The sequence below is a fragment of the Neomonachus schauinslandi genome, chromosome 3 (genome assembly GCF_002201575.2).
Source record: "Neomonachus schauinslandi chromosome 3, ASM220157v2, whole genome shotgun sequence".
Taxonomy (NCBI): Eukaryota; Metazoa; Chordata; class Mammalia; order Carnivora; family Phocidae; genus Neomonachus; species Neomonachus schauinslandi.
The window spans coordinates 15,097,029-15,118,476 of NC_058405.1; the positions used below are offsets into that span (position 1 = coordinate 15,097,029).

Consider the following 21,448-nt stretch of genomic DNA (forward strand, 5'->3'; position numbering starts at 1 on the left):
CTTCCTCTTATGACCTCTCCCCCTTTTACCTGCTTACTACCTCCTTCTAATCCTTTAGAAGACCTCAGCTCAATCCCTCCCTGAGCACCATGCTGTGAAGTAGCCTGAGATGAAAGTCCATGTGGAGAGAGGAACCGGGCTATCCAGCTCTTCCAACCATCCCGGCCAGCTCAGGCTACAATGTAAGGGAGGCCATCTTGGACACCCAGCACCAGCTGAGCTCCCAGCTGTCTGCAGGCATATGGGTGAGCCCAAGTGAGGCCAGCAACAAAACTGCCTAACCAACCATCACAATTGTACTAAACAAACAAGTAACTATTATCTTATCTTTTTTTTTTTTTTTTGAGAGAGAGAGCCCTTGCATGCATGCAAGCAAGGAAAGGATCAGATGGAGAGGGAGAGAGAATCTCAAGCAGGCTCTGGCTAAGTATGGAATCTGATGTGGGGAAAGAAAGAAAGAAAGAAAAGAAAGAGAAAGAAAGAAAGAAAGAAAGAAAGAAAGAAAGAAAGAAAGAAAGAAAGAAAGAAAGAAAGAAAGAAAAAGAAAGAAGGAAAGAAAGGGAGAGAGGAAGGGAAGGAAGAAAGGAAAGAAAGAAAGAAAAAGAAAGAAGGAAAAGAAAGAGAGAGAGAGAAGAAAGAAAAAGAAAGAAAGAAAGGGAGGAAGGGAAGGAAGGAAGAAAGGAAAGAAAGAAAGAAAAGAAAGAAAGAAAAAAGAGAGAGAGAGAGAGAAGAAAGAAAGAAAGAGAAAGAAAGAAAGAAAGAAAGAAAGAAAGAAAGAAAGAAAGAAAGAACCATGACAAGAAAGAAAGAAAGAACCATGACCTGAGTTGAGATCACGACCCTGAGATCATGACCTGAGTTGAAATCAAGAGTTGAATACTAGGGCAGCCTGGCTGGCTCAGATAGGTTAAGCGTCTGCCTTCAGCTTAGGTCATGAACTCGGGGTCCTGGAATAGAGCCACACGTGGGCTCCAGCTCAGCGGGGAGTCTGCTTCTCCCTTTCCCTGTGCCACTCCCCATGCTTGTGCTCTCTCCATCTCTCTCTCTCTCTCAAATGAATAAATAAAATCTTAAAAAAAAAAGAAAAAGAGTTGGACGCTTAACCGACTGAGTCACCCAGGTGCCCCTAAGTAACTATTAATTTAAACTACTGATGTCTTGGGGCGCCTGGGTGGCTCTGTCGTTAAGCGGCTGCCTTCGGCTCAGGTCATGATCCCAGGGTCCTGGGATCGAGCTCCACGTCTGGCTCCCTGCTCAGTGGAGAGCCTGCTTCTCCTTCTCTCTCTGCCTGCCTCTCTGCCTACTTGTGCTTTTTCTCTCTGTGTCAAATGAATAAAGTCTTTTTAAAAAATTAAAGATAAAAAAAACAAACTACTGATGTCTTGGGGTGGTTTGTTATTTAGTAATAGACAACTGATTCATTCTTACTGGAATTCTTGAGTTGTGCACTAAGGAGAGTTCCCTGATATTGTGTGGAATTTTCCCTTCACTTCCCTGCTCTGTCACCCCTTACGGAACTGTTGGTCAAGACTGGAGTTTCTGAGTCACAGTCCACTTGAAAGATTGATGCTCTCTTCCCAGCTGGTCAGTGAGTAGAGGGGGAGACAATTTTCCTGTCCCATTTCACCATCTTGTCCTTTCAGCCTCCCTAAAACTGCAACACTACACTGGGCAGGGACCTTGTAATTTAGTTAACTCAAGAGTTGGAATAAATTAAAAAATGTATTTCAGTGCAGGAGAGAAATGGCTAAAGTTTTTGACAACTTGTCTTTTCCTAGAGTATAAAATGAAATCCCTTAATTCGGCCCTTCACCAGGCACTCAGTGGGCACTCCCTGTGCCAACATTCTTCCCCTTACCTTTGATTTTTTATTGAGGTCCCATCTTCAACTCTCTTCATGTGGCTCTCTACCCATCACCCTAATAGAGACACCTCATCATCACCTAAATCAATTTCTACTCCCTTAGGTAGCTAGTTGTGCAAGACTCAAGTCTAAACCACTCGGTCCAGGGTGGTGGGAACTTCTGCAGGCCACAGGTCAGTAGCATAGGGGTGTCTGAAAGAGAAAATGCTCTGATGTTGGTGGCTTGGGGGTCTAACATGAGTATGGGTCTCCAGGACGATGGATTTCCTTCAAGAATCCCACCTCTGAGAGGTTTGTGAGTTTCTATTTCTTTAAGTCTTTGACCTGATAGAACAAGTAGGTCTATAAAACTCACCTAGCTTCTATCAAGAGGTGAGGCATAAGTTTCCAATGGTAGATAGCACTCCTCAAGGAAACGATGCAGACTATACTCATATTTAAGAAACAAATAATTTCCTTAACTAATCTAGTGTTTCTCCCTTACATCTAGGTCTCTAAGAAATGTCACACCCCCGTGTTGGGCAGAAGAGGGTCTTCTTTCTTCCTATTCCATCACAGCATGGCCCTACTAGAATATTAAGGGGATTACTTCACCTTTAATGATTGTTGCCTTTGTTATCCCTCAAGGCAATCCTCGTAAAGGGAAAGAGACCCATTCTTTCCATTATACCGGAAGGCCTCTTATAGGGAAAGTATAGATATCATATTTTGCGTTTGTTTTTATTTTTTGTTTTGTGATGTTTCCTGAAATGAGTGGTAACCCATGGTGTCCTCCCTTTGAGGAAGAAGATTGGATATTAGTTAAATCGGGGGGAAAGGGCCTAGACATTAGGGTGCGTAGAGAACCAGGTGATATGCTAAGATGGAAACAGTGGAAACCGTGTCTTTATGTGTATAACGAGGAGGATGAAGAACAGAGATTATAGATCTAATTATAAATCAGATGATCTAGATTGAAGAAGAGCTCGTTTATCTTCCTACTGTTGTCCCTTAAACTTTAGCGAAGTCTTGTTTCAGCTTTCCAGGGCAGGTGTTTTTTTACAGTTTATTTTGTTTGGGGGTGCCTGGGCGGCTCAGTCGGGGAAGCGCTGGACTCTTCATTTCCACTCAGGTCATGATCTCAGGTTTGTGAGCTTGAGCCCCATGCCAGGTTCTGGGCCAGGCATGGAGCCTGCTTAAGATTCTCTCCCTCTCCTTCTGCTCCTCCCCTCCACCTCTCTCCCTCTCTAAAAATAAAATAAAATATGGGGCGCCTGGGTGGTTCAGTCATTAAGCGTCTGCCTTCGGCTCAGGTCATGATCCCAGGGTCCCGGGATCGAGCCCCGCATCGGGCTCCCTGCTCGGCGGGAAGCCTGCTTCTCCCTCTCCCACCCCCCTTGCTTGTGTTCCCTCTCTCGCTGTCTCTCTCTCTGTCAAATAAATAAAATCTTAAAAATATATATATATCAGGGCGCCTGGGTGGCTCAGTTGATTAAGCGACTGCCTTCGGCTCAGGTCATGATCCTGGAGTCCCGGGATCGAGCCCCGCATCGGGCTCTCTGCTCCACGGGAAGCCTGCTTCTCCCTCTCCCACTCCCCCTGCTTGTGTTCCCTCTCTCGCTGTGTCTCTCTCTGTCAAATAAATAAATAAATAAATCTTTAAAAAAAAAAAATAAATAAATAAATAAATAAATAAATAAAATATATTTTGTTTTCTAAATCAAGTCTGCTATGGGATTTCAAAGGAAGGATGTATCTGGGTCCCCATTCACTCCCCAGGTGGACAATTCATGCTTCATCTTCTCTCTTGCTGTCTTACCCTAGCTCACAGATCCCTATAAGCCTGCTGCCTCCCCTTCCCTGATTGTTCCAGACCCCAGGTTGGAAATGACTTACTCATAACACATGCTAATGGCACGGGAATGTCCTCTGCAGAGCTAGCAGCTCACCTGGCTCCTATCAGGAGGCAAGGCTGGAGCCATATTTGAAGGGGTTCTATGGTGCCCACCCCCTCATCCTGCCCTCTCTGCGGAGCTTTGGAGGTGGTGACAGCTGGTGACAGGGATCTCCGACTCTCTGCCTCGAGCTCCCAAGCCTATGCTCCCCTCTAGCCTGGGTTTTAATCTTTCTCCCGTGGAGGAGAACTTGGTTGAACTTGTTGATGTCAGCACCCTCCAAACTAAAAACTCAGGAGCCCCATTCCCTTGTTCCTGTTTGCACTTTGTGTGGCCTTGTATTTCTTCCATGCCAAGGAGGAAGGGCAACATGAAACCAAAGGCCTGACGGGAACACAAAAATGACATCAGGCTATTACGTGAAGGCGCCTTGCCTTCCAGTAATACCGAAGATTCCAACACTAGCCATTCCCGTCGGTGCTCATGAAGACAAGAGGGATCACACAGATGAGCGTGTGACACACGAGATCAGACGACAGGCCCCAAAGACCTCAGAAGCTGCTCAAGGACGCAGAAGATCCCATCAGAAACTGTTGAAGGGAAAGAGGAACCCTCTAATAGAGCAACAGGCACATAATAGGGAAGAGTTCAGAAGCTGCCAAATAGGGTTTAGCCCACAAAGGGCTTTCATGTCCACCTTGGCCCTGTGTGAGCTTGCAGGCACAAGATGGATTCAGCCAGTTGCGTCCCACCAGGCTGGCAGCTGAGGAACCAAACAAAAACAGAGGCTGCCTGGTAAGTTTGTTTATTCTGGAGTTTTCCTATCCCACCTACCAGCACAAGTGGCAAAGCTCTGAAATTCCCCATGGAAACCTCAATCAGCTTTACAAACGCTGGCTCCTGGCCTGATTTCTGGAGCTCAAGTAAACAAAGGTTTTCTGTATCAGATAAAGTTCCCGGATTCCTGTGCTAATAAGTACTATCAATCTTCAGAAAGAGACTGATAACTACAGAGACCAAAATTTTTATTTAATATATTCTAAACAAAATAAGACAGCTTAGTAGTAAGAGGAAAACATTAATAGCCACTATTTTAATTTTTGGAGAGTTTTTAAAAGCTCCATTGAAATAATGATTAAAGATCGATTAAAGCTCTTGGGGCGCCTGGGTGGCTCAGTCAGTTGAGTGTCTGACTCTTGGTTTTCGGCTCAGGTCATGACCTCAGGGTTGTGGGATCAAGTCCTGCATCCGGCTCTGGGCTCAGGGCAGTCTGCTGGAGATTGTCTCCCTCTCACTCTCCCTCTGTTCCTCCCCTGTTCACTCTCTCTCTCTAAAATAAATAAATAAAATCGTTAAGGGGCGCCTGGGTGGCTCAGTCGGTAAGCGTCTGCCTTCGGCTCAGGTCGCGATCCCAGAGTCCTGGGATCGAGCCCCGCATCGGGCTCCCTGCTCCGCGGGAAGCCTGCTTCTCCCTCTCCCACTCCCCCTGCCTGTGTTCCCTCTCTCGCTGTGTCTCTCTCTGTCTAATAAATAAATAAAATCTTTAAAAAAAAATTTTTTTTAAATCGTTAAAGATAGATTAAAGCTCTCTAACCTGTACAGCCCATGAACCAGCAGCAGTAACATCACCTGGGAGAGGGTAAGAAATGCAGACTCCCAGGCACCAAGCCAGACCTACGCAATCAGAATGAACATTTAGACAAGATTCCCAGATGATTTGTGTAAACATTAAAACCAGGCAAGGCACTGATCTAGGCAGCTTTACAATTACTATAAATAATAAAAGTACGTATTTATTCGTGACAACAGATTGGAGTCTTTGGAAAGGTGTGACTCATATGTCAAGATAGTATTTCTTTCATCTAAGATATAAGTTGCTTATAACTATTACAAAATTATTCTCCTAAAACCTTGCATAACTTAGGTTTTCAAGATAAACATTTACTTTTAGTGTGGAATCATTTCCATGTTGGGAAAATTACCAAAAGCAAGTCGAAGAAGATGTTAGGCTTACCCTGTGTGAGAGCTGGGCAAGGTCAAAGCAAATGCCTCATGGTCACGTTTACATGCCGTTGCCCACAAGAGGACATAGCTGTCACCACACGTTAAAAAGGCAAGGCTGAGCATAGTCCACAGACACCAGGTAAGTGCACTGTCTTCATGCTCGTGGGCGACGCTGTCATTCTGTGCAGCGGTCTCGGTGCCCCAACATGGCCCAGTTAAACTGTAAATCTGTGAACGTCTTCCGTGGAAGGGACAGTCAGTGGGTGATAGAGAGTATCATCGCAGCCTTGTTTAGACAGTATGTGGAAACCTGTTTTTAGCTGAAATCTGGTTTGGAAATTACTCTGCTGAATGGACTGGATTTTGAACCCAGTTCGAATCGCCACGGTGGAAGGAAGGGGGGTGTGCAGAACCCATGACCCTGTTCCTACAACACAGGCAGGCATCCTTGTCCTTCTAACCATAGTCCATCCCATAATCACCGCTAGGCCCCTGAAGGCTTTAAGATGCCCTAAGCCTTCCTAAGGTTCATGTGGCTTTTCTTGGAAAAGAAAATACATGGGTATTTCTTCATGGGGATGTGGGTGCCTTATACTCTCACTGAAGCGGGAGAGCTAGGTTTTTGTCTCACGGAGTTGAAGAATGAATCTCACGGACAAAGCAGAGTGGGTAAAGCGATAGAGTTTTATTAGGCAAGGATGCAGAAAAAAAGCTCTCAGGAGTGAGAGTGATAAGAAAAATCTGTGTCCTAAGATGGCCGACCGAGCCAGCAAGAGAGCCCCAGTCCTTGCACCGGGCCTCTTCCGGGTTCTTCTCCCTGCTCTGCTTCCCGCGCACCAATCCGGGTCCAAGCGCAGGCGCCGAAAGTGCCAAGTATGCGGAAGTAGAAGTGTATAAATTGCCCCCTTTGTTCTCAGGGCTCCGATCTTTGGAGACCACTGTTCTCTGACCCTGTCGGCGTTAAATAAATCTCGTGTCCTCCAAGATCTCCGGGTGCCGCTTGGTTCTTCCATCGGGCGATCCAGTCCAGGGTCTGTAACAAGAGGGGTCCTGACAGGGTGGCCACTGAGGACTTCTAGGGTTGGTCTTTTATAGAAAGCTAACCAGGGAACTTAAATCTTTTTTACTTCTCTGCTGGCGGCACCGTTGAGTAAGGACTAGTGATAACATCTTTAATGGCTTACTTCTCTTCAGGGTCTGGTTATTTTCTGTTGACCACAGGAGACCGTCATAAATAAGCTTTCCCCCTCAGACACCTAGGGCACGGTGGTCTGGTGTGTTCCCTTATCTCTGATTTCCTTACACCTCCACATTTTGGGGATTTCTGTGAGCCTGGTCCCGGAGCCCCCCCCCGCCTCTCCCTACCTAACTCCACCTGTCCCTTATTCATTATGGAGTTCAGAAGATCCCCCGAGGATGCCAAGTCAAGACTGCAGGCTGTAATACTCAGGGATGAGTGGCAGTGGTCAGTAGAGACCTCTATCCTGTTCTAGTAGTAGTACATTATCTCCAGTCTGCATAGACTGCAACATGTTTCTCAAATGCATCCAAACTCTGACAAATACACAGGTTCATCACATCCCCAAATAGCCCATATGTAGGATATTTCCTGGACAATGAAGCTGTAAAATAGCATCACTGAAGTGAATTTCTCCACGTGCACATCTAAGTCCTACATGGTCTTTTCATGTCGTGGTCTAACGTAGCCCCCCCAGAAAGGGACTGATGATCAGGTTCAGAGTTACCACAGAATCCTACCACTAACTTGAGGAAAAACAAAAACAAAAACATGAAAGGCTCTTGGATAGTTCACAGAATGTCCAGAAGGGGGAATCACCAGGATTGGAGGCTGTGTCCGTAGGAGAAACATGTCCAAGATTGCGTCCCCCAACTAGGCTTGTAAAGATGCTCTCGTTACTGCCACTGGGCACAGACATAGCCCCTCACACGTTCCTGGAGGCTGGACCCTGTTAGAGCTATTATCTCCACACCCTGGAAACTGGCTGTGGTAACACTACCTGGGTAAGAATGGATCGCACCCAGACATGCCCCTTTGCATCATTAGTTCCTGAGTCAAAATCTTGTGTGGGTAAGGCCAGTTGTCAGAGCTCGAGCAGGTATCTGGCCAAGTGGGCAGGTGAAAAGACAATTCTGGGTGTTACCCTTCTTCCCCGCTGGCCCAGCCCCAGTTCCGTTCTGGTATCTATATACCAGAATACTATATGCAGTCCTGTGATTTTGAACCTCAGCTACCTCAGGAAATGAATCTTAGGCCTTTCAGGAAATCTATTCCCTTGTCAGTTATTGGCTTAAGAAGGGACATGTGATCCAATTTTAACCAATGAGATGTAGAGATAAGTCTGTTATAGGGGGCACTTTTGAGGAAACTTTAAGATTATATTTATTTGTCAGAGAGAGAGAACAAGCAGGGGGAGCGGCAGGCAGAGGGAGAAGCAGGCTCCCCACTGAGCAAGGCTCTCCCCTGAGCAAGGAGCCCAATGCCAGGACCGTGGGATCATTACCTGAGCCGAAAGCAGGTGCTTAACCAACTGAGCCACCCAGATGTCCCTTGAGGAAACTTTTTAACAATTATTTTTAAAAAGAGACACAAGTCAGAGATAGTGGGCTTTTTCCTTTCCTTTTCTGCCTCTACATATTGGTGTTGAAGGATAGTCGGAAGAAAGGCAGGCAGGGACAAGGGGCCCCTGCCCTAAGAGGAAACCACCCTTAAAAGGATTTTACACCCACCCTGGAAGGAGCCCTCCACTCTTTCCCACATCATAGATGACAAAAACCTGACTGGATGACAGGTGCCTGGACAGTTAATCAGATTAAAACAGCCAGCCAACAAGCCCATAAAAACCCCTAGCCTTAGAAATGGTGGCAACCCTCTCAGGTCTCCTCCCTCTTTGGGAGCTGTGTACTGTCACTCAAAAACTTTGCTTTACCTTCACTCAATAAACCCTGCTTTGCTGCTCATCCCTCTGTCTGGTCTACCTCTTGATTCTTCAAAGAGGTATGACCAAGAACCACGGGCACGGAAGGAAAAGAAATCCTGCAACAGTGTGATAGGATGTAATGTTTGGAGGTTTTGCAGCCTTCTTGTGACCAAGAGGCAAGGTAACTGACATTCCAAGGATGACAGAACAGGAAAGCAGAAAGGATCTTGATCAGAGGTATTACTGAATCATTCTTATAATAACTATGCCTATGAAGATGATATAATTCATTTGTTTAAGCCAATTAATTCAGTTAAAGTAATTTTCAGCTAGAAGCATCACTTCTGATGCAGGAGGACTCATCATTCCACTTTACAGACAGCAAACTGTGGCTGACCTAGATTAAATAACTTGCTAAAAACACATAGTACTTTGTTCTAATAAAAAGGAAGTTCACTCCTTTAATAGCGATGTGTACATGCCTTATTTATGAAATCTGCTATGAGAATCTGAGCCCCTGCCAATCATTTCCTTTGTTAAAACCCAATTGTAGGTAGCACTATTACAGGATTTCTTTTTCTTTAGTGCTCCTGGTTCTTGGTCACGCCTCTTCGAAGAATGAAAAGATAGACCAGACGAAGAGTGGTGGACAGCAAAGCAAAGTTTATCGAATGATAGTAAAGTGATAGTACAAAGTGATCTAATCTTGGGTGGGACCCACCAGAAGTATCCAGAGCCAAGGCTGGTTCTGTGGGCATGCAACTTACCCGTCAGCACATGGTCCCATGTTGGAGGGCCCTGAGATTGGTGTAATGCTCTGTTGTTGTCATTTTGGGAGTCTTAATTTTTGAACAATGAACCCCAACATTTTCATGTTGCACTGGGCTCTAAAAATTATGTGGCTGGCCTTGTCCAGAACTTAATTCGATTTTCAAACAGCCCCAGATAGACCTATGTATCATTCTAAAACAATAAAGCTGTTGCTTCTCTTTGCTTCAGTTTATTTTTAGGTCCTGGGCTTAATTTATTTGAAAAAAATTTATGATATTTTATTGTATTACAGGGTAGCCTAGCTTTTAAAAGTTGGGGAAGCATTATACCTCATTAGAAAAAGAGGCGCCTGGGTGGCTCAGTTGTTAAGTGTCTGCCTTCAGCTCAGGTCATGATCCCAGGGTCCTGGGATCGAGCCCCACATTGGGCTCCCTGCTCAGCAGGAAGCCTGCTTCTCCCTCTCCCACTCCCCCTGCTTGTGTTCCCTCTCTCGCTGTGTCTCTCTCTGTCAAATAAATAAAATATTTAAAGAAAAAGAAAAAAAAATTTTTTTTTAACTCCATTAAACAAAGACACAGACCAACATGGAAAAGCGTTGCAAACAGCGCCAAGAACTTACAAAAAATAAAGGGTACTTCGAAATTAAATTCAGACTAAGCACTTCAAAAGGTGAATCGAGGCCAAATTGCATCTAGGCTAGGAACCAAGAGTGAACAAAACATTACCTCCACAAATTAAATTTTAAGTGGCTGCAGGACATTTTCATCAAATTCAGATAAAGTTTTGAAATGGTTGTATCCACAATCCATCAAAGTACTGTCTAGACAAAGGATGGCATTTTCTGTTTGGGGAAACCAGGAGAGGAAAAACCTTGAGGCCATATCCTGCTGATATCCTAGGAGACTCAATAGCAGGATAAGGCCCTGAGTGCTTAGGGAGGCACACACCAACACTGAACCCTCCCCTTTCCTCCCACGCCCTGAGGAATCAAGGGCCAGGTGAGGACATTGCCGTTTGTGGACGTAAAAGGAAAGCTCACTACTCTAAGGATTGGCTAGCGGGCAAACACACTCTAGAGGTCTTTCGTGTTCTTTGGACGGGAAGAAAGGAAGGATGGCCAATGGGAATGGTGGTGTTCATCATCGTCCTCATCGGTTTTATTATTTAAATAAAATTTATTTTAATTTGCTTGCCAATTTTTTCACTCTAAAAGTAATATCTGCTCATCATGGAAAAGTTTAAAACTATAGTAAAAAATAAGATGGTTGAAATAAGTCCAAATACATCAGTTATCATATGAGTTAAAATTGATTTTACCAAATAAGAGTAAGATATTTTCATGTCAGGGGCGCCTGGGTGGCTCAGTTGGTTGAGCATCTGCCTTCGGCTCAGGTCATGATCTCAGGGTCCTGGGATCGAGCCCGCATCGGGCTCCCTGCTCGGCGGGAAGCCTGCTTCTCCCTCTCCCACTCCCCCTGCTTGTGTTCCTTCTCTCACTGTCCCTCTCTCTCTGTCAAATAAATAAATAAAATCTTTTTTTTTTAAAAAGAAATTTTTGTGTCAGATGACTAACAAAAGCCAGATCTATACTGTTTACAAAGACATAAATAAACTGTAAGGACCCATTAAGTTGAAAGGGAAAAAAACAGGAACATTAATTACATGTCAGGTAATACTAGCTAAAAGAAAGCATAGTCATATCATGCAAAATATATTTTATCCCTGAAATATCTGAATAAAAATGAAAATATTATATATCAAATCATGTGGGAAGCAGATAAACTGTACTGATTAGGAGTTATCTGGTGTCTGTATTAGGTATCTGGTTATCTATCTATTTCACAACAAAATAGTTGTTCCAAATTCCTTTGTATTCTTGGCATATGTCCCACCTCACCCCACCTCACCCATCCCAGACCCCACCAAAGCACACATTTTGTTTTATTAAGTCATGATCAAAATATTTTTTTTAAAGATTTCTTTATTTATTTGAGAGAGAGAGCACGTGAGCAGAGCGGAGGGTCAGAGGGAGAGGGAGAACCAGTCTCCCTGCTGAGCAGGGAGGGCTGGATCCCAGGACCCTAGATGCTTAACTGACTGAGCCTCCCAGGTGCTCTTAAAATATTTTTTATTTGGATAGTTGCTACAAGATGGTTACAGAAAAGCACGTTCCCAATCCTTTCTAAATTAAAAAGACTGTTCACTTTAGATATTGAGTGCATTAAAAAAACAAAAACAAAAACAAAAACCCACCTATTACGGAAAGGTAAGTTTCCCCGCATCCCGATGCCCCTAGTCACCCTCTCCAGAGGCAGCAACTGTTAGCTACTGAGAAGTCCTTTGTTCATATGCATGCGTGGGTGATGTATGCTAACGGTTCTGGTTTTTCACAAATAGCACACATGGAAATACTATTCTCCCTCTTGCTTTTCTCATTTCATGATGTGTTTTGGACAGCCCTCTATATCAGCACATAGAGATCTACCTCAGTCTTTTTGTTGCCCTGGTATTCCACTGTGTTAATGCCCCATACTAATTTATCCAGTCCTCCCCTGATGAGCACACCTGTTGTTTTCAATCTGCACTATGACAACCAATTTTGTGATAACATCTCTCTTCAGAGATATTGACGCACACATCTTTAGGATGTATTCCTGAAGGACAAAGTTGTGTTGAAACACATGTCCATTAAAATTCTGATAGATTTTTTTTCAAAAACTTTCATCAAAAAAACCCAAAAAGGGCAACCCTTTCAGGACCCCTTTCACTCTTGAGAGCTTTTTCTGTATTTTCACTTAATAAATGTCTATCGCTTTATTCACACACACAAAAAAACAAAAAACCAAGAAACCAACAATATTAAAACCCCAAACGAAACAAAATACTTTCCCCAAGATTTATAAAGGTGCTTATTTCCACACCCTAGTCAACGCTTTACATTTTTTTATCTTTTGTACTCTGTGAGGTGAAAAATTGTATCTTATTGTTGTTTTAATTTGCATTTCCCTAATTATGAGCAAAGTTGAGCATCCTTTCTCCAGTTCACAAGCAATTTGCATTTTTCGCCCTATGAAGGGCTTTCTGGATCTTTTGTTAAATGTTCAATCGGGTTGCTAGTATTTTACTTCCGGCTTTGTGTGCTATCATTGTAAATTAAAGGAACAACCCCTTTTATCTGTCGTGTAGAGCCTGCAATTATTTTTTTCCTGGCTTGTCATTTACATTTTGATTTTTATTTATGTGATTTTTGCCCTTGTTGGGGCCAAGGGCAGACTGCCTCAAAATGTACCAGTTTGGTATATTGATTATTATTTATCTATTTAAAAGATTTTATTTATTCATTTGAGAGAAAGATAAAGTGAGAGATAGCACAGGGGGAGGGGGAGGAGAGGGAGAAGCAGTCTCCCTGCTGAGCAGAGAGCCCGATATGGGGCTCGATCCCAGGACTCGATCCCAGGACTCTGGGATCATGACCTGACCCAAAGGCAGACGCCTAACCGACTGAGCCATCCAGGCGCCCTTGGATATTGATGATTTTAAATAAAAGTTACTTAAGAGACTGTGCAAGGACATTTAGACCCTCATGGGTCCCCCCCGCCCCCAGAGCAGGAAATAAATCTCCTGTGTGAAAGGTACCCTCCCTTTACCAGTAGGTCAAGAGACATCCTTATCAACAGAGATGGGAAATTTAGAGCCGAGAAGACTGCAGACAATCCTTATTACTTTTTCCTAGTTTACTAACCCAGCAAAATTCTGTTTAGAATTCCTTACTAACTGAAGCTCCCAAAGTTCAGTTTTCTCATCCTGTCAATTTCTCACAGATTTATTGTCTTTCTGTCCAAAAAGTATAAAAACTGCCTGCTTTAGGGCACCTGGGTGGCTCAGTTGGTTAAGCGACTGCCTTCGGCTCAGGTCATGATCCCGGAGTCCCAGGATCGAGTCCCGCATCGGGCTCCCTGCTCGGCAGGGAGTCTGCTTCTCCCTCTGACCCTCCTCCCTCTCGTGCTCTCTGTCTCTCATTCTCTCTGTCTCAAATAAATAAATGAAATCTTTAAAAAAAAAAAACAAAAAAACCCAAAACTGCCTGCTTCGGTCACTTCTTCATATCTCTGGTTATTGGGCCTCTGTGTGCACATAATAAAACTTTTTTTCTCCTGACAATCTGCCTCATGTAAATTTAATTCGTAGTCCAGCTGGAAGACGGTGAGGGTAGAGAAAACTTTCCCCTTCTTTTCACTGTGCAGCAAACTTTTATTACTACTGGATCCATTTTAACAGTCTTGTTCTGGATGGTGGCCAGGTTTATGCCTTTTTACAAAAGTCTTCTCTAAGCCAAGATTATTGGAAAGAAATCACCTATGTTCATTTCTAGGACTTTTATAGGTTCATTTTTAAAATATTTCAATCTTTGATTCATATATACGTGTTTGGTGTAAATTTGTATCAAATTTGATCTTTCTCAGATTGTTAGCTTGTTACCTCAACACCATTTATTGAAGAATGTATCTTCAAGAGCAGGAGCTGCTGTCTTTCTCATAGCCTAAATTCCTTCCTGCATTGTTGTCCAAAATAAGAGCGCACTCTATTTCATGACTTTGTTGGCACCGAACTACTTTAATCATCTTAGCGGAGGTTTTTGCCTTTCTTCCCCGAGGTGCCTACTCACTTTTAGTCCTTCTCTGTTTTGTCATATCTTTAAGCTCATTTGTTCTTTGAGCCCTTTGAATTTCTTCGCAGAACTTTTCTTCCAGACAGACCCTATGTGATTTACAAGATTCGTAATTCTCCTGCATTTCCCCCTAGATTACTGACAGGTGCGGTCATCGGTTTCGGATGGAGGCTTGGCCCCAGAGGGCAAGCCTGGCTCCTTCGGTAAATGAATAGGTTCCGTTGTTCTGGGAGAAAGACTGTTGAACTTGAAATGATCTCCTTTGTACAGAATAATAGTCAGGTAACTAGTGTCTCTGAATTCTATAATTGTATAGTAAATAGCTCCTTCCAGTCCTGTGCATGATTTATGTAACCTTGGTCGCTCAGGTTAGAGCCACATAAATTGTTATGTAAGGTGTAGACCCATGTCTCAGCGAATAAAGTTTAACAAGACCTTTTCTCTTTCAAGTGGCTTCAAGTCTCTGCTGTGGAGGAAGGAGGGAGGGTGGGGTCTGGACTGAGGGGCCCCAGACTCTAGAACATTACAGACCCAGCCCTTCCGGCCAGTATCAGGTAACATGGTTGGGTTTGTGAGGCAAGGAAGTTGATGCTGTGCTCTGTGTCCAGGCCTCTGTGGGGGAGGCCACTTGACGTGGAGGGAAAGTCTTCATTCAAAATCTCTGTACAGCGGCTGCCCCAGCCTTGAATGTAGCCCAGAAGCAGAGGATCAGGCCTCCCTCATTCTCAGGGCAGAACCGTTTTAAGATACTTGGTGACACTGACTTCCTAGAGCCAAAATCTCTGTAATTTTCCACTTTGTAGATGGGCTCCCCAGCACCAGCTTCCCCTGAGCAGACGGAGAACAGCTGGGCCAGCCCAAGCTGGAAGGGAGGGCTGGGCAGAAATGGGCCCTGTTCCCAGTGACCTCAACTTTTGTTGCTGGATTTTTTTTTTTCTTTAGTGCCCCAGGTTCTTGGTCACGCCGCTTCAAAAAATGAAGAGGTGTAGACCCGACAGAGGGGTGTGCAGCAATACAAAGTTTATTGAGCGATAGTACAGACCTCCCGAAGAGGGAGGGGACGGCAGAAGGTGGCCACTGGAGTTTCTAAGTCTAGGAGTTTTTGTGGTTTGTTGGCAGGAGCTGTTTTGATCTGATTAACCCTCCAGGCGCCTGTCATCCAATCAGGTTTTTGTCTATTCACAGGGGAAAGGGCAGAGGGCTCCTTCCAGGGTGAGTGTAAAATCCCCTTTTTTTTTTCCAGAAAAAATATGGAACGCTTCACGAATTTGCTTGTCTTCCTTGCACAGGGGCCCTGCTCATCTTCTCTGTATCATTCCAATGTTGGTATCTGTGCGGCCGAAGCAAGCTCGTGTAAAACCCTTTAAAGGGTGGTTTCCTCTTAGGGCGGGGGCCCCTTGTCCCTGCCGGCCTCTCTTCTGACTATCCTCCATTGCCTTGAGCTTTACTGAGGATCCTGGATGCACGAGAGGGAGGGGGCCTGGAGAGGGGAAAGCCTGCATCTGTCCCCCTAGAGCACTCTGGGGATGAATGGGGCACATTATACCCCAACTCAGAGAAACACCCCGACTGCTCCATTAGATATTACACATTGAGAACGTGTAAAACAACCTCTGCATTGTGATCCTTTTTTTTTTTTTTTTAAGATTTTATTTATTTATCTGAGAAAGAGAGAAAAAGCTGGAGGGGGGAGGGTCAGAGGGAGAAACAGACTCCCCGCTGAGCAGGGAGTCCGATGCGGGACTCGATCCCAGGATGCTGGGATCATGACCCGAGCCGAAGGCAGCCGCTTAACCGACTGAGCCGCCCAGGCGCCCTCCAAATTGTCTTTTAACAAAGTTCTGGTCTTGGGACGCCTGAGCGGCTCAGTCGGTTAAGTGTCCGACTCTTGATTTGGACTCAGGTCATGATCTCAGGGTGATGGGATTGAGCCCCGCACCCTCAGAGCAGAGTCTGTTTGGGGTTCTCTCTCCCTCTCCTCGGTTCCTCCCGCTGCTCGCACACAATTTCAGTAAATAAATAAATAAATAAATAAAATCTCAAAACAAAAACCAAAAACCAGAAAGTTCTGTTCTTCCTTTGAGATATTGAATCCACCAGGCAGCATTTAACTCTGTTTATTAATGGGCTAAACCCAGATCCTTCTCTTTTAGTTAAAAGGACCAGGATGGGACTGGGAAACTGTTCAATTCACATTTAGTTAATTTGGCAAACCAGCTCCCTTGCATCCAAATGAAAGAAACCATCTAGTTTCTGCTATTACTGGAAAGATCCAGGGCATTGGAAAAAAGATTGTTACAAATTTTAGCACCCCGGGCACCTCCAGCTTTCTGGTTAGTCTTTCCAGGGTCTTCCTAATTCCCAGTGTCAGGGTACCCGAGGAGCTACAGAGCCTCTTCCCAATCCTCCCCTCTTAACTGGCCCCAAGAATCCCCTCCAGACTGGGAATGACTCTCAAGCCACGCTCTCAGCACCTGACCCCACTGATACAGAGCTACCCCTTCTTTCAGTACTAAAACATCTCATATGGCAGGGGCTCAAACCTCAACAGGTTTCCGTCTGAACCTATTCCCTTTTATGGAGGCTGTTTGAGAGATACACACTCTTCTCCTTGGAGTTCCTCTGCCTCTATTCATTTATTGGGCCGAGATTTCTTAGAAAAGAATCATGTTGGAATTTTCTTTCTCCCAGAAGGGGGAATAATGCTGAAATTTGACCATAATTATCAAAATAGCCAACTAGGTATATCAAATGGCCCCTTGACATCTTTTATTTGTTCCATTTGTGATGGTTCTATAGCTGAGCCTGGAGACATGGACTGTTTGTTCCTATGGGATCAGCTGCCATCTTCCTTATGGGCAACATCCTCAGCTGATATTGGCGAAATCCCCAGTGCACCTCCCATCTAAATTCAAATAGATCCCTCAAAGCCTCTTCCTGTAATTGATCAAAACTCTATAAATAAGCTTTTCAAGGCCCCAAGCCCATAATGGAAGATTACAAAGCTCGGGGCCTCATTATCCCTACACTAGTCACTGTAATATCCCTCTTTTACCTCTGAGAAAACCCAGTGGCTGAGATTGGAGGTTTGTCCACAACCTCTGAGCAATAAATGACATAATTATCCCTCGGCAGTCTGTTGTTTCTAGGCCCCATGTGCTACTTACATCCAATCCCACTGAAAGCAAATTTTCCTTGATATATACAGTGCATTTTTAGTGCTCCAGCTGATAAAGATAGCCAATATTTTTGCTTTCCTTTGGGAAGAACAGAAATGCACCTGGGCAGTAATACCCTAGGGTTTCAGAGAGTCCTTCTTTTCATACACCTTAAACGCTGATTGGGATGATAAAAGGTTTTTGGCAGGATCTATGTTGTTAAAATACGTAGATGAGTTGCTTCTCTGCTCCCCTTCTCAAACCTCGTCACCGGAGACAGCATCCACCTGTTAAAACTTTTGGCCTTGGGGTGACTGGGTGGCTCAGTCGGTTAAGCATCTGACTTTGGGTCAGGTCATGATCCCGGGGTCCTGGGATCCAGCCCCAAGTGGGGCTCCCTGCTCAGGAGGGAGTCTGCTTCTCCCTCTGTCTGGCCCACCCCCCCTTGCTTGTTCTCTCTCTCTCAAATAAATAAATAAAATCTTAAAAAAAAAAAACTCAAAAAACTTTTGGGCTTAAAAGGACATAATGTTTTCATAAAATTACAGTTTGCTCAAACTCAGGTTCAATACTTAAGGCATCTGATCTCAGAATAAGGACTACATTTGGATCCAAGTGAACCCTCTCATGCTAACAGGTTACCTTCTGAATCCCCCTGACAGTTTATAGAAAACTCCTTTACTCAATACAGATTTTTCACGGCTTACTGATGGTTCCCATTTAAAGGATGAAAATGGTAGGGATGCCTGGGTGGCTCAGTCGGTTAAGTATCCAACTCTTGATTTTGGCTCAGGTCATGATCTCATGGTCATGAGATCGAGTCCCCTGTCAGGCTCTCCACCCACTGTGGAGTCTGCTTAAGATTCTTCCTCTCCTTCTGCCCTTCCCCCACCCCAGCTCTCACACTGCCTCTCTCTCAAAAAAGAAAAAAAAAAAAAAAAAGGATGAAAATGGTAAATACCGTAATGGCTAAGCTATTGCAACTCCTTTTGAAGGTATTCAAACACCACCTCTACATCTGGCTACTTCAGCCCAAGAGGTGGAACGATAAGCCCTTACTCAAGTTCGTACCTTAGCTGAGGGTGAAACTGCAGACATTTATACAGATGGTTGATATGCCCTTGAGGTGGCTTATGACTTTGGAATATTGTAGAAACAATGAGGTTTTCTTACCTCAGAGGGGAAAACATTAAAAATGGTTCCTATGTCCAAAATTTATGTTAGATGCCACACTTTTGCTGGCTGCTCTGGCTGTTATTAAGGTCCCTGGGCATTCCAGACTCAACGTCCTGGAGGCCAAAGGAAACCATTTTACTGATATTTCTGCCCAAAACCCTGCTCTCAAGGAAATCAATAGCCAGACCTCTGTCATGGTCTGAAGAGATGTTCTCCTAAATGATAGTTTTGGAAAAATTGGTGAGATATCCAACAACTGGCCCCAGAGGGAAAAGCAATATTGGAAATCTAGCAAATGTTGGCCTGCTAAAAAGAGAACTCTGGTTGGACCAAATAACAATCTGTTCCCACCAGAAATTTCAAAACCACCACTAGTTACCACTGTACATGCATTAAACTATTGGTCTACTGGCAAAATGCTAGCATCCATGAACCACTGTTGGTGGGGAAATATTAATAAGGTCACAAAAAGTGCCTACCTTGCTGTCGCACCTGTCCAAAGTATAATCCAGGGGAAACTGTCCATACAAACTATTTAGATTTCGTACAACTTCCCCCTTTCATAGAAAAATATGTTTTAGTTCATTGTTTGTATATTTTCTCACTGGACCAAAGCTTTCTCTTACAGACAGGTCAATGCTTCTTCTGTTAGAAAAGGTTACCCCTACTTGAAGAATCCCTCTCAAACTTCATAGGAATCAGGGAACCCATTTTACTGGTCACATGTTTCAACAAGTTTGTGCTGTTTGGCTGGTTTTATACCACTTACATTGTGCGTATCATCTTCAATCCTCAGGGTTAGTCAAACACACTAATGGCCCTATTAAGGCTCAATTGGCAAAGTTTGTAGGCTGCAAAATATGTTGGCCTAAACCATTGCCATTGGTCCTTCTAAATCTCAGATCTACCCCCTTGGGAACTCATAAACTCTCAGACCTACCCCCTAAATCTCAGACCTACCCCTTTGAGAACTCATAAACTCTGAGATAGCCATGGAATGTCCAATATACTTGGCCCCTTCTTCCTTTGACCTAACGTTGATAAAGGAGATATATTTCGCTAGTGTAAAGGCCTAATTGCTTCTATTAAAAATAGCTGTACTTTGGGAGAGCAATCTTCACAGGGCACTCCTGGGAGACAGATGACCTTAAGCATCATACCTTGCAGCCTGGAGATTTCATCTGTTAGAAGAAATACCTCCAGAGAGACTCTTCAACCTCCCTGGAAGAACCCTTTTTCAGGAACTGGTAACCAACCCTTGTGCTGCCAAACTCCAGGTTAGAGACTCTTGAATTCACATAATGCATCTAAAGAAAGCACCTAGGGTGCCTGGGTGGCTCAGATGGTTAAGCGTCTGCCTTCGGCTCAGGTCATGATCCCAGGGTCCTGGTATTGAGTCCGGCACTGAGCTCTCTGCTCCTTGGGAGCCTGCTTCTCCCTCTGCTTGTGAGAGAGAGAGCATGAGCAGGGGGGAGAGGGAGAAGCAGACCCCCAGCTGATCAGGGAGCCCCACTCAGGGCTTGATCCCAGGACTCTGGGATCATGACCTGAGCAGAAGGCAGATGCTTAACTGACTGAACCACCCAGGTGCCCTGAACTATTTTTTTTTTAAATATTTTATTCACTTATTTTGAGAGAGAGAGAGAGTGCAAGCGGGGGGAGGGGTGGGGAAGAGGGGGAGGGACAGAGGGAGAGGGGGAGAGAGAATCTTAAAACCTTAAGCAAACTCCACGCTGAGTGCAGAGCCCGACTCAGAACTCAACCTCGCCCATGAGATCATGACCTGAGCCGAAATCAGTTGGATGCTCAACCGACTGAGCCACCCAGGCACCCCTCATCTGAACTAGTAACTGGCTTTGGATTCTTATCCAAATTCATGGTCTCTGAATTTGCAACTCTACAGGCTGTATTATCAATAACATATTTAGTTCCAAACACTATTTTGAGATAACAATATTGTTTTAAGACTTCTTTGACATTTTAAGACATTCTGCTCTTTGCAAAAAGTTCATCAGCAGCTGTTTCATATTTATATCTGCACTGTTCCTTCCTAGATGGACTTGGTTAATTCCTTCAGTGTGTTCTTGCAATACTCACTATTTTGCCTTCACAGCTGCTTTACACAGAGACTTCCAGGAGGCATGCGTAACTATGGTTTGCCCTCACAAGGAGAACCTTTCTCCTCTGCCAGAATAAGTGCCAATAAATACTTCAGTTGGCTACTCTCAGACCTAGAGTCCTAGTTTAGAACAATCACACCATTTGGAATTATACTACTTCTTCTGTTTTTATGTATAATAATTTAAGTTTTGTATTTTGTTGCCTGTCAAACTTTTAATTTTAATTTTATTTTATTTTAAGATTTTATTTATTTATTTATTTGACAGAGGGAGACACAGCGAGAGCAGGAACACAAACAGGGGGAGTGGGAGAGGGAGAAGCAGGCTTCCCGCGGAGCAGGGAGCCTGATGCGGGGCTCGATCCCAGGACCCTGGGACCATGACCTGAGCGGAAGGCAGATGCTTAATGACTGAGCCACCCAGGTGCCCCTGTTGAACTTTAAAAAAAAAAGCAATGTACTGGGGCGCCTGGGTGGCTCAGTCGGTTAAGCGTCTGCCTTCCGCTCAGGTCATGATCCCAGGGTCGTGGGATCCCCCTGCTTGTGTTCCCTCTCGCTGTCTCTCTGTCAAAAATAAATAAATAAATAAATAAATAAATAAATAAATAAATAAATTGTCACAATTATATGCCCAAACTAATCATTATTCCTAGCAGAGATTCTCAGATCCTTACTTAAAGCCTAGGAAATCTTACCTTAAAAATAGTGAAAAGTGAAATATTATTAGAAAAGGGAGAAGAAATTAAATATAAGAAAAATAGACATGCAACTTTAAAGAGTTAAATGGCACTTATTAAATATACGTAAGTAAATCCATAAAACCCTATACCTGTGTTTCATTAGGCTTTAAAAGTACTTACCAAATGACATAATA

General features: G+C 44.1%; 1 non-coding gene across 1 annotated transcript; it reads right to left on the reverse strand.

The window, feature by feature from the left end:
* Positions 1–15,365: 15,365 nt before the first annotated feature.
* LOC123324396 lies at positions 15,366–15,470 on the reverse strand. Its single transcript, XR_006539776.1, has one exon. It is a non-coding gene; the product is annotated as a U6 spliceosomal RNA (small nuclear RNA).
* Positions 15,471–21,448: the final 5,978 nt, after the last annotated feature.